Genomic DNA, 17,007 nt, shown 5'->3' with positions numbered 1-17,007 from the left:
GGATCAAACGTATTTTCATGTCTAGAAGCTTACATGTGCAGCCACAAGCCAATATGGGCTCTGGCTTAGTTGAGTAGTTAGTGTGACCCCTTCCGGGATAGGGTAGTAGATATAGATTATGGTAGGTGTACCGGCCTATTCGTGGGTTAAGGGGGAACACTTCCAAAAAACTATCTCTCGTTCTTCCGACCATGGAGGTGGTCGAGTCTTGTGGGGAGAAGTGCGCACCCTCTGCAGAATGTCAACCTAACCGATTAGCTGTGTCCCTGGTTACGGACAACTTGAGCATCTAGTAGTGGAAATGCCGGGAGATCTCATCACCATTAAATAATCAGTTGGGATTAAATGAAACTTTGGGAATGGTTGACTTGGGTTTGCCAACTCACCTGATGAGGACATGACTACCTTGGATACGACCAGAAATATTGCATACATGTATATTTGTGAGGTGATTTCTAATGCAAACTACGCAATATTTATTTTTGTCATCCAGGACAAACATACTTCACAAACTTTTGTATCATTTCCAATTGCAGGTGTATGGTACATTTTTACAATCCACATATGAAGATAAGGGGAAAAGAGATGGTTAAGTGTTGTTCAGAAAGTCATCTCACGTCACTTTTGGGCCAAGAGAAGATAGAGTCCAAGTCTCTCACGTTCTGGATTCAGATTCAGACTGCACAGACATACCTGACTCAAAACGCCAAGAACTCTTTCATATGGACACCAAATTGCGTGATTCTTTTTTTGTTGGAAAGTAGATTCCGTGCTCTTTCCAACCGGATTGGAATCACCTTAATATCTGTCCGGTCTAGCCGAGGACCAGCACAGTACCGTCGTTGACTGTTTATTTAGCATTGCATCTCCGAATTGATTATTGCCAATCTTTTGCTACCAAATTTTGAAGTGTGATGCCCCGAGACCGACGCTTCAGCTGCCATTCCTTTTATTTTAGTTGTTGACGTGTTTTTATTATGTTTGTTGCATTATCATAATTGTTTTGCATATTTCATTCTGATGTGTTTATGCCATGATCATGTTGAGTGCCTTGTCATATTTTGCTTCTTACATCATGTTCATCATTGGTTATATTGCATTGCCATGTCTACCTCTTGTCATATTGCATTTGGTCATTCATGTTGTTGCCATGAGAATCATGTGCATTGCACTCATCCTCATGTTATGTGTGGCTTTTATTTTGTGTGTGCATCAGTCCTTGTTGTCTCTTCTCTCAAGCCATGCCCATGTATCATCACCTCTCCCTCCCTTCTTACATGTTTTGCAAGTGACATTATTCCCTCCTCCATTAATGTTCCTTTATTTCTTGATAATCTTACTCCCTGCCTTTTACCTCTCTGCCAAGGTTCATCCCATTTGGAGTTGTTTTGGTAGGGTTCAAAAATGACTCAAGTTTGAATCTAATTCAAACTTGAATTATTTTTCAGTCCTTCAAAATTTCCAAAGCAATTTATTCAAATTCATGTATTTTGTTTGTGTCCAACGACCAGACCAAGATCGCTTACGGATCCCCACCTTTATCAATATTTCATATATATTCGTAATATTCAGATTGCTTTTATCATATTCTTGCTTGTTCTTCGATTGCTTGCAGGAATAGACCTTTATGGTCAGGTTGATTGTGCTCTAGCGTGGTCAATAACCTCTCGGAGTTGGTTTAGCGATTGCTAAGGCGCAACGTCGTGCACGTTTGTAGTCGGATCGTCAAAGTCGTCTCCACCAAATCGATAGTTATCAACTCATCTAAAGATTGGGACACCCCCGCCTCTATCAAGTGGTATCAGAGCCAGGTTGCTCGGTGAGAATTTCCAGTTATCCCTAGATTCGATTTATTTTCTTACCTATTGTCCAATAAAAAGCGATAAAAAAAGTTAGATCTATCCCTCCTTTGTCCTAGCCAGTCTGAGCCTTTGCAATTTTCTTTTCATTGTTTGCATTATTGAATTATCGATGGCATCGCCGTGTCGAGTTGCTGGTCTTAATGTCTAGTTCTTTAGAGTTTCGAGTTCTGTTCACATTAGTCACACCGCCGCTGCATCATTATCCCTTCTGCTGTCCACCATCCCATCCATCAATTTCCACCACGTGCTACACACTTTTCATTGTCATATTCATAGTTGAGGTCATTCACCTCTTCGCCTGATCCAATCTTCATCTTATCTAGTTTGTCTTGGAAAGAGGGAGAAAAAAAGAGAGAAAAAAGGAAAATAAAATAAAAAAGAGAAATAAAAAAAGTGCTAGGAAAAAAAGTGAGAGGAAAAAAACAAAATTCGGATCTATCTAGACTCAGTCTCGTAGTTGAATTCGGATTGTAATCTGTTTTGTGCACTGTTTAGTAAAACAGACATAACTTTCTCATACGAAGTCCGTTTTGGCTCCGCGAGTACTCAAATGAAAGCTAGCAACGAGCCGCATCTAAATAGTTGCAGAAGCTTATTCAATATTTGGCACCTAAAAATAGGGTTCTAAATAGGTCTTTTTGCCCTCCGAAGTTCACGAACACAGCTTATTCTAGTTTTTCAAAGCAGTTTTAGAATTTTCTGACTCCTCATATCAACTCGAAATTGAGTGATTCTTTTTGCATTGGAAAGCTTGAGTTAGTAGCATTATTTTAAAAAAATTATCAGAAAATTTGCTCAAACATTTCAAGAGGAAAGTTTGAGAGAGAGTTGTTGTATATCCCGCTTGGCACTTGTTTTTCATCATTACCTTTACTGCCGTTCTGATCTTCACTTATATCTTGCTGTCAAGAGCTACTTAGTATCCTTCATTGATGCTAGTTGTGCTACACCGTGACCTCATTAGTGTCCTAGGCTCGCATCTCTAGTCCGGTCTAGTCTAGGACCAGCACAGTACCGTCGTTGACCATTTATTCAGCATTGCATCTCTGAATTGATTATTGCCAATCTTTTGCTACCAAATTTTTAAGTGTGACGCCCCGAGACCGACGCTTCAGCTGTCCTTCCTTTTATTTTAGTTGTTGACGTGTGTTTATTATGTTTGTTGCATTATCATAATTGTTTTGCATATCATTTCGATGTGTTTATGCCATGATCATCTTGAGTGCCTTATCATATTTTGCTTCTTGCATCATGTTCATCATTGGTTATATTGCATTGCCATGTCTACCTCTTGTCATATTGCATTTGGTCATTCATGTTGTTGCCATGAGCATCATGTGCATTGCACTCATCCTCATGTTATGTGTGGCTTTTATGTTGTGTGTGCATCAGTCCTTGTTGTCTCTTCTCTCAAGCCATGCCCATGTATCATCACCTCTCCCTCCCTTCTTACATGTTTTGCAAGTGACATTATTCCCTCCTCCATTAATGTTCATTTATTTCTTGATAATCTTACTCCCTGCCTTTTACCTCTCTGCCAAGGTTCATCCCATTTGGAGTTATTATGGTAGGGTTCAAAAATGACTCAAGTTTGAATCTAATTCAAACTTGAATTATTTTTCAGTCCTTAAAAATTTCCAAAGCAATTTATTCAAATTCATGTATTTTGTTTGTGTCCAACAACTAGACCAAGACCGCTTACGGATCCCCACCTTTATCAATATTTCATATATACTCGCAATATTCAGATTGCTTTTATCATCTTCTTGCTTGTTCTTCGATTGCTTGCAGGAATAGACCTTCATGGTCAGGTTGATTGTGCTCCGGCGTGGTCAATAACCTCTCGGAGTTGGTTTAGCGATTCCTAAGGCGCAACGTCGTGCACGTTTGTAGTCGGATCGTCAAAGTCGTCTCCACCAAATCGATAGTTATCATCTCATCTAAAGATTGGGACACCCCCGCCTCTATCAAGTGGTATCAGAGCCAGGTTGCTCGGTGAGAATTTCCAGTTATCCCTAGATTCGATTTATTTTCTTACCTATTGTCCAACAAAAAGCCACAAAAAAAGTTAGATCTATCCCTCCTTTGTCCTAGCCAGTCTGAGCCTTTGCAATTTTCTTTTCATTGTTTGCATTATTGAATTATCGGTTGCATCGCCGTGTCGAGTTGCTGGTCTTAATGTCTAGTTCTTTAGAGTTTCGAGTTCTGTTCACATTAGTCACACCGCCGCTGCATCATTATCCCTTCTGCTGTCCACCATCCCATCCATCAATTTCCACCACATGCTACGCACTTTTCATTGTCATATCCATAGTTGAGGTCATTCACCTCTTCGCCTGATCCAATCTTCATCTTATCTAGTTTGTCTTGGAAAGAGGGAGAAAAAGAGAAAGAAAAAAGGAAAATAAAATAAAAAAGAGAAATAAGAAAAGTTCTAGGAAAAAAAGTGAGAGGAAAATAAAATAAAATTCGGATCTATCTAGACTCAATCTCGTAGTTGAATTCGGATTGTAATCTGTTTTGTGCATTGTTCAGTAAAACAGACATAACTTTCTCATACGAAGTCCGTTTTGGCTCCGCGAGTACTCAAATGAAAGCTAGAAACAAGCCGCATCTAAATAGTTGCAGAAGCTGATTCAATATTTGGCACCTCAAAATAGGGTTCTAAATAGGTGTTTTTGCCCTCCGAAGTTCGCGAACACGGCTTATTCCAGTTTTGCAAAGCAGTTTTAGAATTTTTTGACTCCTCATATCAACTCGAAATTGAGTGATTCTTTTTGCATTGGAAAGCTTGAGTTAGTAGAATTCTTTTAAAAAAATTATCAGAAAATTGGCTCAAACATTTCAAGAGGAAAGTTGGAGAGAGAGTTGTTGTATATCCTGCTTGGCACTTGTTTTGCATCATTATCTTAACTGCCGTTGTGATCTTCACTTATATCTTGCTGTCCAGAGCTACTTAGTATCCTTCATTGATGCTAGTTGTGCTACGCCGTGACCTCATTAGTGTCCTAGGCTTGCATCTCTAGTCCGGTCTAGCCTAGGACCAGCACAGTACCGTCGTTGACCATTTATTCAGCATTGCATCTCTGAATTGATTATTGCCAATCTTTTGCTCCCCCTCGTTCCTCCCTGCGCCGCCGCCACCTGGTAGGTCCTTGCCCAAGCCACCCATAGCCGTCGCCCGTGCCATGGCCGAGGAGAGCTCATGCTCCTCCCCGGCTTGATCATCATCGTGGCCGTCTTCTTCGTCCACGGGAGTGTTGCAGGCGTCTTCCACTTCTTCCACGGCTACGCACACGACCACACGGACCCGGAGCTCCTTCCCCTTCGTCATCTTTGCTCTCTGCTTCCTGGAGCCATGGCGCGCCGGAGATCAGCAGCTCGTCATCGCAGTCATCCACGTCATCGTCTTCTTCCACTTCATCGCTGCGGGGCGCCAAGTTCCTCGACGTCCCCTTCTTCCTCTACGTCATGGATCGGATGCCACCTTCGAGCCCGTCGGTCGCGTCGTCTTCTTCCCCTGCTTCCCTTGCTTCACGTATTAGAAGAACACCGCCGATTCAGCGCGTCCCCACTCCGTTTCCTCTCCTTCCCAACGAGTTCGCCGACGGCAACGAACACAAAGTGAGAAGCAGCTTCTCCTCCCGCCTTCCCTGCTCGTTCCCATGCTCTGTAGGCGCCGCCCTCCCCAAACCGAGCCCGTCCGCCATGGATGACCATGGCAGCGAGCTCGAGCTTGTGACTTGCCCCTTGCTTAGCTTTTGTTTCACCCTTCTGCTCTCACGCACACCAGCAGCTCCCGCACGCAACCAGAGCCTTGCCCGTCGCCTTGTAGCCGCCCAACACCGAGGCTTGGCCTCCATGACCGAAACCTCGAGCTCGTGTTGCACCCACCATTGCTTCACGCCTGCGCACATGCAGTAGCACCCCCACCTATTTCCGCACCCCCACCGTCGGCCCGTGATCGCGATGATCGCCATCTTTCTTGCCGGTGTCGTCACCCAGTTTTTCTGTGATCCGTAAAGAAGAAGGCTCCTACCTTTTGATATTTCAAAATATTTGATCTCCCTATTTAGTCACAAACAAAGCTCTAGTGTAGTGGTCAGCGCCCAATGCGCACACCAGGAGGTGCTGTGTTCGAATCCCAGACGCCCCCTATTTCTCTTTTTGCCCTGTTTCCTTTCTCTCACACAGCCGTTTGGGCTGGATCTGCTACCGGGCTTGCACAGTGCGTTGAATCCGGCGCATGCATTTTTTTCCCAGTCTATGTATTTTAGCATTTTCTAATGCTTTCTTATTTAAAGAAAATGCCCCTGTTTTGCATTGCTCATATCTAAATATCCATGCATCCAAATGAAACATGTTGTACATGTAAAATGCTTAGAATTTCATCTAGTTTCACAATATCCAATTTTCATCCATGTTTAAAATGTTTAAATTGTTGTTTGCAATTAATTTGCTCTAATGACATGTTAAAATGATTTAATTCATAACTAAATAACCATAGCTCGGTTTTGAATAATCTTTATATGTAAATGGGGTAGAAAAATACCTAGTTTAACATGGTGCACTCCTCTTGCATGTTTAACAACTCTAAAATATGTTTTAGGCAGAACAGTACTAAATATAAAATATGGACAGGAGGATATTTTGGAATTGTTGTTTGTTGTTCCGGCCTCATTTAAACTTGCCTAAATAGTTAGTTTACTTATGCTTCACCTCTTGCCATGTTTAACAACATTTAATATTGTTTGGTAGCTTAAACGAGATTAAACTAAATATGTCAATGTGGTGTTTTGTCAATATGCAACTCGTTGCATATTGAGCTCCACTTAATTTTTAGTATTGTGTGATGCAGTTTGCCATGCCATGCCTCTTTAAACCGGACATGCATCATACTTGTTTGTGCATCATGCCATGTTTATGCTTGTGCATTTACCTTGTTGTTTGGTTCTTTCCGGTGTTGCTTCTTCTTGATAGTTCCGGTAACGTTGCGATTGTGAGGATTCGTTCGACTATGCCCTTTCGTCTTCTTCATGGACTCGTTCTTCTTCCTAGCGGGATTTCAGGCAAGATGACAGTCACCCTGGACCTCACTACTATCATTGCTATGCTAGTTGCTTCATTCTATCGCTTTGCTGCGCTACCTATCACTTGTTCTTCAAGCCTCCCAATTTGCCATGTCAGCCTCTAACCTTTTTCACCCTTCCTAGCAAACCATTGTTTGGCTATGTTACCGCTTTGCTCAGCCCCTCTTATAGCGTTGTTAGTTGCAGGTGAAGTTGAAGATTGCTCCATGGTGGACAGGATTATGGTTGGGATATCACAATATCTCTTATTTAATTAATGCATCTATATACTTGGTAAAGGGTGGAAGACTCAGCCTTATGCCTGGTTTTTTGTTCCACTCTTTCCGCCCTAGTTTCCGTCATACCGGTGTTATGTTTCCGGATTTCGCGTTCCTTACGCGGTTGGGTGATTTATGGGACCCCCTTGACAGTTTGCTTTGAATAAAACTCCTCCAGCAAGGCCCAACCTTGGTTTTACCATTTGCCTCACCACCACCTACTTTTCCCTTCGGAGTCGCTCTCTTGAGGGTCATCTTTATTTTAGCCCCCCCGGGCCAGTGCTTCTCTAAGTGCTGGTCCGAACTGAGCTGCCTGCGGGGCCACCTCGGGGAAACTTGAGGTCTGGTTTTACTCGTAGCTAGTCTCATCCGGTGTTGCCCTGAGAACGAGATATGTGCAGCTCCTATCGGGATTGTCGGCGCATCGGGCGGTCTTGCTGGTCTTGTTTTACCATTGTCGAAATGTCTTGTAAACCGGGATTCCAAGACTGATCGGGTCTTCCTAGGAGAGGGAATATCCTTCGTTGACCGTGAGAGCTTGTGATGGGCTAAGTTGGGACACCCCTGCAGGGTATAAACTTACGAGAGTCGTGCCCGCGATTATGTGGCAGATGGGAATTTGTTAATGTCCGGTTGTAGATAACTTGACACCTGATTCAAATTAAAACGTATCAACCGCGTTTGTAGCCGTGATGGTCTCTTTTCGGCGGAGTCCGGGAAGTGAACACGGTTTTGAGTTATGTTTGACGTAAGTAGGAGTTCAGGATCACCTCTTGATCATTGCTAGCTTCACGACCGTTTCGTTTGCTCTCTACTCGCTCTTATTTGCGTATGTTAGCCACCATATATGCTTAGTCGCTACTGCAACCTCACCACTTTACCCCTTCCTTTCCCATTAAGCTTTGCTAGTCTTGATACCCATGGTAATGGGATTGCTGAGTCCTCGTGGCTCACTGATTACTAGAACAACAGTTGCAGGTATAGGTTATGCGATGATCATGACGCGAGAACGATGTTTGCTTGTTTTGGAGTTCTTCCTCTGCTTCTGCTTCGATCAGGGGATAGGTTCCAGGTCGGCAGCCTGGGCTCGCAGGGTGGATGTCGTTTGAGTTTCTGTTTGTGTTTCATCCGTAGTCGGATGGTGCTCTTATGTAAGATGATGTTGTATTCGTGTGGCATTGTATGCCTTATGTATGTATCCCCATCTATTATGTAATGTTGATGTAATGATATCCACCTTAAAAAAGCGTATCAATATGTGGTTCTATCCTTGGTGGGACCTTCGAGTCTCTTTAGGATAGTATAGCATATTGGGCGTGACAAGTTGGTATCAGAGCCTCGACCAACCCTAGGAGCCCCCAAAACCTCCAGAGGTCCTAGTCCTATCTGCTGTTGCTGCTCCACCGGTCTTGGTGTCGGCAGCGCCTCCTCTCCCATCCACCACGCCATCAAGTCGTGGTTCCTCTGCCGCGTCTGCAGCTCTAGAGGAGGCCTGCTCCATGCTGGACCAGCTCCGGGATGATCTTCAGGGTCCAGACAGGCGCAGGGTGTCGGGGCGCCTAGAGCTGGTCTCGGGGTAGCTTCGGGCCGATGCGTCTGTCAGGACGGCCTGGGGCCAAGCCATGGGATCCGCGGAGGAGGGCCAGTGATAGAGGCAAAGGTGTCCCATCTTTCGATGAGATGGTGATTATCATTTCGGAGGAGTAGACTTTGATGATCCGAGTACGTACGTGCGAGGACGTAGCGCCTTAGCAATCGCTAAACCAACTTCGAGAGGTTATTGACCATGCCGGAGCACAATCAACCTAACCACGAGGGTCTATTTCCTGCAAGAAAACGAAGAACAAGCAAGAAACCGAGATTGCAATCTGGATATTGCGAATATAAGATGAAAGATTTATTAATCAAGATAGGGTTCTGTGACGTCTTGGTTTGGTCGTTGAACACAAACGAAGTACGCGAAGTTGCAGCTATGGCGAACTTTTAATCTAAACAAAACCCAAAGTCTAAATAACGCCCTAAGGGATGTATATATGGAGGAAGGGGGGGGGGGGGATTTCGTGGCCCTTGGGGAAGGGGTCCGAAACCAACCCTATCTCTTGTTTCCCCACACATACGGACTCTAAAAATAGCCTATACTCAAGTATTTCGAAATTACATGGGGTCTGGCCCAATAATAAGGTGACGCATCACCTAGAATATCCTCTGGACGAAAGTTATGAAGTAGCATCTTGTATATTTCGTCCAAGGCTTCATGCGCTCATTATTGTGGCTTCAACGTCCTAAAATCATCACTTGTAACTATGTTCTTGTTCCCCTTGCACATGCCATCATCTCCATGCTTGTTCTTGCTCCAATGTTCATCCTTCGCCAAGCTAGGCCCTTCATCTGTAAGCAAAACAAATGTATCCAATTTATGCAACATCATATTCTCATGAACATTAGAATCATTACCAAGAAACGAAAGTACCTGGTAATTTAATTGGCGTGCGCGAGCTCTAGTAATTGGTCCAGTATGTATAGCAGCAGGGGCTGTGGGTGTAACAATGGTATTGATGTCCTCATCATCCTCCCCTTCTTGAAATGAAGTCGTCCTGGACGGAAGCTTGCCTTCCTCACCCAAATAAGGCTTCAAATCTGCAATGTTAAAAGTGGGACTAGCCCCAAAAACTGCAGGAAGCTCAAGCTTATATGCATTATCATTTAGTTTCTCTAACACCTTAAAAGGACCATCAGCACATGGCATTAGCTTTGATTTGCGCAAATCAGGAAACCTATCCTTACGCAAATGTAACCAAACAAGATCTCCAGGTGCAAAGACAACATGTTTTCTACCCTTATCTCCAGCAAGTTTATATTTAGCATTCATACGGTCTATGTTTTCCTTAGTTAACTCATGAATTTTTAAGATCAATTCAACATGTTGTTTAGCATCAAAATTAACCTTCTCCGAAGATGGAAGAGGCAACAAATCAATAGGTGCACGTGGTAGAAAACCATACACAATTTCAAAAGGGCACATCTTAGTAGTAGAATGCAATGAAAGATTATAAGCAAATTCAATATGAGGCAAGCATTCTTCCCACATTTTCTTATTATTCTTCAAAACAGCCCTAATCATAATAGACAAAGTTTTATTGACTACTTCAGTTTGTCCATCAGTTTGGGGGTGACAAGTAGTACTAGTCCCCAACTTAGCCCATAAACATGTCCAAAAGTGGCTAAGAAATTTAGTATCACGATCTGAAACAATAGTATTTGGCACACAATGCAAGAGAATAATTTCACGAAAGAACAAATCAGCAACATTAACAGCATCATCCCTTTTATGACATGGTATAAAGTGTGCCATTTTCGAGAATCTATCCACGACAACAAATATGCTATCCCTCCCCTTCTTTGTTCGAGGTAAACCTAAAACAAAGTCCATAGATATATCCTCCCAAGGAACACTAGGTACAGGCAAAGGCATAAATAAACCATGAGGATTGAGTCGTGACATAGCTTTTCGACATGTAGTGCAGCGAGCAACAAAGCACTCAACACCCCGTCTCATCTTTGGCCAAAAGAAATGTGTAGCAAGTACATCCTCCCTCTTCTTCACGCCAAAGTGTCCCATTAATCCTCCTCCATGCGCCTCCTGCAACAACAAAAGACAAACGGAGCTAGCTGGAATGCATAGCTTGTTAGCACGGAACACAAATCCATCATTAAGGACGAACTTGTTCCATGTTCTTCCTTCTTTACAACTCTACAATACATCTTTAAAATCAGCATCATGCACATATTGATCTTTGATAGTCTCCAAACCAAATATTTTGAAGTCAAGTTGTGAAAGCATAGTATAGCGATGAGACAATGCATCAACAATAACATTTTCTTTACCCTTCTTATGTTTAATGACATAAGGGAATATCCCAATGAAGTCAACCCATTTAGCATGTCGACGATTCAGTTTAGCTTGAGTTTTAATACGCTTCAAAGATTCATGATCAGAATGTATAACAAATTCTTTGGGACAGAAATAATGTTGCCATGTTTCTAAAGTCCGGAAGAGAGCATATAATTCTTTATCATAAGTAGAATAATTCAGACTAGGCTCACTCATTTTTCAGAAAAGTATGCAACAGGTTTGCCATCTTGTAATAACACACCTATTAATCCAATTCCACTAGCATCACATTCAAGCTCAAAAGTCTTATTAAATCAGGAAGTTGGAGTAAAGGAGCATGTGTGAACTTATCTTTCAATACCGTGAAGGCTTCTTCCTGTTCGGTACCCCAAACAAAAGGCACATCTTTCTTTCTAAGCTCATTGAGAGGTGCAGCAATGGTGCTAAAATCTCTCGCAAAACGCCTATAGAATCCAGCGAGGCCAAGAAAACTCCTCACTTGTGTGACCGTTTTGGGCTACGGCCAACTCTCAATAGCTTCAATCTTGGCTTTATCAACTTCAATTCCCTCTAGAGTAACAACATAGCCAAGAAAAGACACTCGGTCGGTGCAAAAGGTGCACTTCCCAAGGTTACCAAACAAACGTGCATCATGTAGAGCAATAAAAATAGCACGTAAATGTTCCTCCAAAGATCTGCTATAAATCAATATGTCCTCAAAGTAAATTACCACAAATCGTCCAATGAAAGCACGTAAACTTTGTTCATTAATCTCATGAAAGTACTAGGTGCATTAGTTAACCCAAAAGGCGTGACTAACCACTCATATAATCCAAACTTAGTATTAAATGATGTTTTCCATTCATCCCCAATTTCATATGAATTTGATGGTATCCACTATGCAAATCAACTTTGGAGAATATTGTAGAGCCACCAATTCATGAAGCATATCATCTAGCCTAGGAATAGGATGACGATAACGAATAGTAATATTATTAATGCCCCTACAATCAACACACATACGCGATGTACCATCCTTTTTCGGCACTAGAATAATAGGAACAGCACAAGGACTAAGGGATTCGCGTATATAACCTTTGTCAAGAAGCTCCTGTACTTGATGCATAATCCCCTTCGTCTCCTCTGGATTGGTACGGTATGGCGCACAGTTTGGCAGTGAAGCACCGGGAATTAAGTCAATCTGATGCTCAATCCATCGAATAGGCGGTAATCCCGGTGGCACGTCTTGTGGAAAGACGTCAGCGAACTCCTGCAAAATATTAGTGACAACATGAGGCAAAGAGGAAGGCACGTCCTCGAATGAAAGTAATGCCTCTTTGCACACAAAAGCATAGCAAACAGATTTGCTGAAATCTAGCTCATCAATATCAGATTTGGTGGCAAGTAAACATGCACTTTTCAATTTAATTTCAGAAGCAACACTAGATGGTTTATTATTAGGTTCATTTTTAGCTCAAATTCTTTTGCCACAATCTGATTTTCACTCTTATTCTTCTCCTGTTTTGCTTTATTAGCTCTATTAATATCATCTTTCAAAATGGAATCAGGAGTCATAGGAAGCAAAGTATACTGATTGTTTCTACCATGGTGTACAGAATTTTATCAAGTTGCCATGGTCGACCAAGTAAAAAGGAACATGCTTGCATAGGTACCACATCACAATCAACATAATCAGCATATGTAGAGATACTAAAATGCACATGAATAATACGTGTTACCTTAACCTTGCCGTTGTTGTTGAACCATTGGATGTAGTAAGGATGTGGATGTGGTCTTGTGGTGAGAGATAGCTTCTCCACCATCTCCATGCTAGCCAAGTTGTTGCAGCTCCCTCCGTCTATGATGATGCAAACAGAACGTTCCTTCCAAACTCCCTTTGTATGGAACAAATTATGCCTCTGATTTTCCTCAGCTTGTGTGACCTGCACACTGAAAACACGTTGAGCAACTAAACATTCATATCTGTCAGCGTCTTCAGGAGCCATGTATTGCGTCTCATGATCAGAATCATCTCCACCGTGTTCTTCACTTGTAATAAGAGCCAAAGTCTCCTCATCATTGTCACTAGCGGACTCATACCCACCATCCTCAGTAGCAATCATCTCACACTGAGATTTGCATTCTTGCACATAATGTCCTCTTCCCTTAAAACGACGACAAATAATATCACTTGTGTGCCCTGTTGATGGCATGGAACAAGAAGAGCTCTGTGCAGGCCTGGGAGGTGCGCTCTTGACAGATAGTGGTGGTTGTGCCTGCTTTCTTGTATCACGTCTAGAGGTGGAACCTCATGGAGGTGCTGGTGCAGTGGAAGTAGAAGATGCACGCGGTGTCCATGATGAAGGTCGACCTGCAGAAAAGTTAGTTCGCGCCAATGCTTGTCGATCCTGCAGTTCACGTTCAGCTTTACAAGCAATATGGAATAAAGGAGTGATATTAGTATACTCCTTATACTCTAGAATGGTCTGAATCTCTCTATTTAAACAACCCATAAAACATGCAAGCATAGCTTCGTTCTCCTCAACAATACCACATCTAATCATGCCAATTTGTAATTCCTGATAATATTCTTCTACATAATTTTCCCTTGTCTCAAACGTTGCAATTTTTGAAGCAATTCACGTTGATAATATGGTGGAACCCAACGAGTACGCATAGCAATTTTCAAAGCAGCCCAAGTAGCTGGAATAGGATATAATCTACAATGTTCATACCACCATACAAATGCAAAACTAGTGAAAGCACAAACAGCAGCAGCAACCTGGCTCTGATACCACTTGATAGAGGCAAAGTACCATCTTTCCTCGAGATATTGTAAACATGTAAAATGTTGTTCAGTTTCTAACTCCCATGTAAGATATATATCAGGAACATATCTGACCTCAAATGGTGGAATATTCAATTTCAGTTTAGGAATATGGTCATTATCTCGTACCCGAGGTGATGGTGCAGGCCTACCGTTGCGAATATATACCTGAGGTCGACCTGCTGGTGGTGGTGCTGGTGGCTGCACGTAGTTTTGATTTTGATCAACCTCATCCTTATAATCGCCCACATAATCGTCATCCTCCTCGGCACCCGCAGTAGCAGGAGCCAAAGAAGCATCAACAGTAGGTGCAGCGGCACCAGAATTTTGACCAGTCTCAATTGGAACGCGTTGTGCTCGTCCGACTTGATTTGGAAGGCGGCGTTGGAGATGTTGTTGTTGTTGTTTTTGTAGAGGTGCGACAGGTGCAGCTAGTGGTGGTTGGGGAAGACATTTGAGCAATTCATTAAACTTGTTATCCAGCTTTGTCTCGAACGACTTCTCCATGGCATCTATCTTCTCCATAGCCTCTTCAAATCTGTTTAGCACATCTCCCACCTGGCCACTCACCATTTGCTGAAATTTATCATGCAACTCCTTGTTCGTCATGTTCTCCCAGTCAATCTCGTTGGCTTGTGGTCCTGCCATGGTTAGTAGCAATAGAAACACAAAAGAATATAATCCTACAGACTACTAGGAAGTGGTGGTGAGGGTGGTGTGTCACAAATCCTTCAAGCGAATCTCGAATTATTACCAGTTCTTACCCAGCAGCAGGTGGTGATCGGCAACCGTTGTAGTCAAAACTCTCAAAGCTTGGATAGAGCGATTACCAGGGAGAGTCAAACGCACGATGTAGATGTATGTGGAGCTGGGAAGGCTTATAATATGGTAGCAAAAAGGGTCAGCAATAATCAATTCAGAGATGCAAAGTTGAATAAATGCTCAACAACGGTACTGTGCTGGTCCTAGGCTAGACCGTGCTAGAGACGTGAGCCTAGAACACTAAAAAAATCATGGCGCGACACGTAATCAAGGGAGGAGCACACTCTGAATTTTCTCTCTCTTTTTTTCACTTTGTTTTGCACTTTTTTTCCTCTTTTTTTTGCTCCGCAAATATTTTTTTTCGAAAAAGTCTACAAATGGCCTAAAAACTGCCTAGCCACAATTTTCCAGACATAGTTTTTTTTAAACTAGAACTATTTTTCTTGTACGGGTAGCACGGAAGTTGGGGAATCCAACTTGTTCATGACTTGTAGTATCGCGTGCTCTGGAACTCGAAGATAAAGGAACAAATACAGTACTCGGACTAGGACTGGTGGCGGAGATGAATCTGGTGGAACTCGCACTGGTGATGGTATATGACGGTGGTATATGTGGTCTCGGATTGGTGGTGGTATATGAACTCGGATTGGTGGTGGTATATGGACTCTGATCGGTGGTGGTATATGGACTCAGAGAAGTAGCGAATAAACAGTGGTGGTATATGGTAGGGCGATGATGATGGTGCGGCCACAGCGTGGCGACTTGTGAACAGAACTCAAAACTCTAAAGAACTAGATGCTAAGACCAGCAACTTGACACGACGAAGCAGCCGCAAATTCTACAACACAAATACAGAAAAGATTATGCAATGGCTTTGATTGGTTTGGATATGATGAACTAACCCTAATTTTTTTTGCTTTTTCATGGACTGTAGGTCTGAATAACAGACTCGATCTAAACTATGAAAAACTGTAAAATCTCACCAAGCAACCTGAAAATCTGATACCACTTGATAGAGGCAAATGTGTCCTGTCTTTCGATGAGATGGTGATTATCATTTTGGAGGAGTAGACTTTGACAATCCGACTACGTACGTGCGAGGACGTAGCGCCTTAGCAATCGCTAAACCAAGTCCGAGAGGTTATTGACCACGCCGGAGTACGATCAACCTGACCTCCAGGGTCTATTTCCTGCGAGCAAACGAAGAACAAGCAAGAAACTGAGATTGCAATCTGGATACTGGGAATATAAAATGAAAGCTTTATTGATCAAGATGGGGTTCTGTGACGTCTTGGTCTGGTCGTTGAACACAAACACAGTACGTGAAGTTGCAGCAATGGCGAACTTTTAATCTAAACAAAACCCAAAGTCTAAACGATGCCCTAAGGGTTGTATATACGGAGGAAGAGGAGGGAATTTCGTGGCCCTTGGGGAAGGAGTCCGAAACCAACCCTATCTCTTGTTTTCCCACACATACGAACTCTAAAAACAGCCTATACTCAAGTATTTTTGAAATTACATGGGCCTGGCCCAATAATAAGGTGACGCAGCACCTAGAATAGCCTCTAGACAAAGTTATGAAGTAGCATCTTGTATATTTCGTCCAAGGCTTCATGCACTCATTATGGTGGCTTGAACGTCCTGAAATCATCACTTGTAACTCCGTTCTTGTTCCCCTTGTGCATGCCATCATCTCCATGCTTGTTCTTGCTCCAATGTTCATCCTTCTCCAAGCTAGGCCCTTCATTTGTAAGGAAAACAAATGTATCCAATTTAGGCAGCATCATATTCTCATGAACATTAGAATCATTACCAAGAAACAAAAGTACCTGGTAATTTAACTATTGTGCGCGAGCTCTAGTAATTAGTCCAGTACGTATAGCAGCAGGGGCTATGGGTGTAAAAATGGTATTGATGTCCTCATCAGCCAGAGGGTGGCTGGCTTAGCCGCAGCCGCCCGTGATGTGGCGCTGAAGGAAGCCAAGGACACCCAGGAGCGCCGCCGCGCGGTGGAGGCTGAACTGAAGATCCTCCGAGATCAGCAGGCCACCCAGGCCCATCAGCTCAAGGTGCGGGAGGAGCTGAAGGCCGAGGAGGCAGCCATTGACGAGCTGGCGCAGGCGGTCCAGGAACAAGCCTTAGAGCGTGGCTGCCTAGAGAAGTTGAAGGCGGAGGTGGAGGCATCCCAGGCATCCCACACCAAGCTTGTTTCTGGCGAGAAGGCTCGGCTGGACGCCAGGGAGAGGCTCCGTGCCAAGGTTGAGGAGGCGGCCACCATGGAGCATGACGCCTTTGTCTCTCTTGAGGTGAGGTCCCG

This window comes from Triticum aestivum, chromosome 3B, assembly GCF_018294505.1.
Source record: "Triticum aestivum cultivar Chinese Spring chromosome 3B, IWGSC CS RefSeq v2.1, whole genome shotgun sequence".
NCBI classification, from domain to species: domain Eukaryota; kingdom Viridiplantae; phylum Streptophyta; class Magnoliopsida; order Poales; family Poaceae; genus Triticum; species Triticum aestivum.
Note: the sequence above shows the minus strand (reverse complement) of the source record.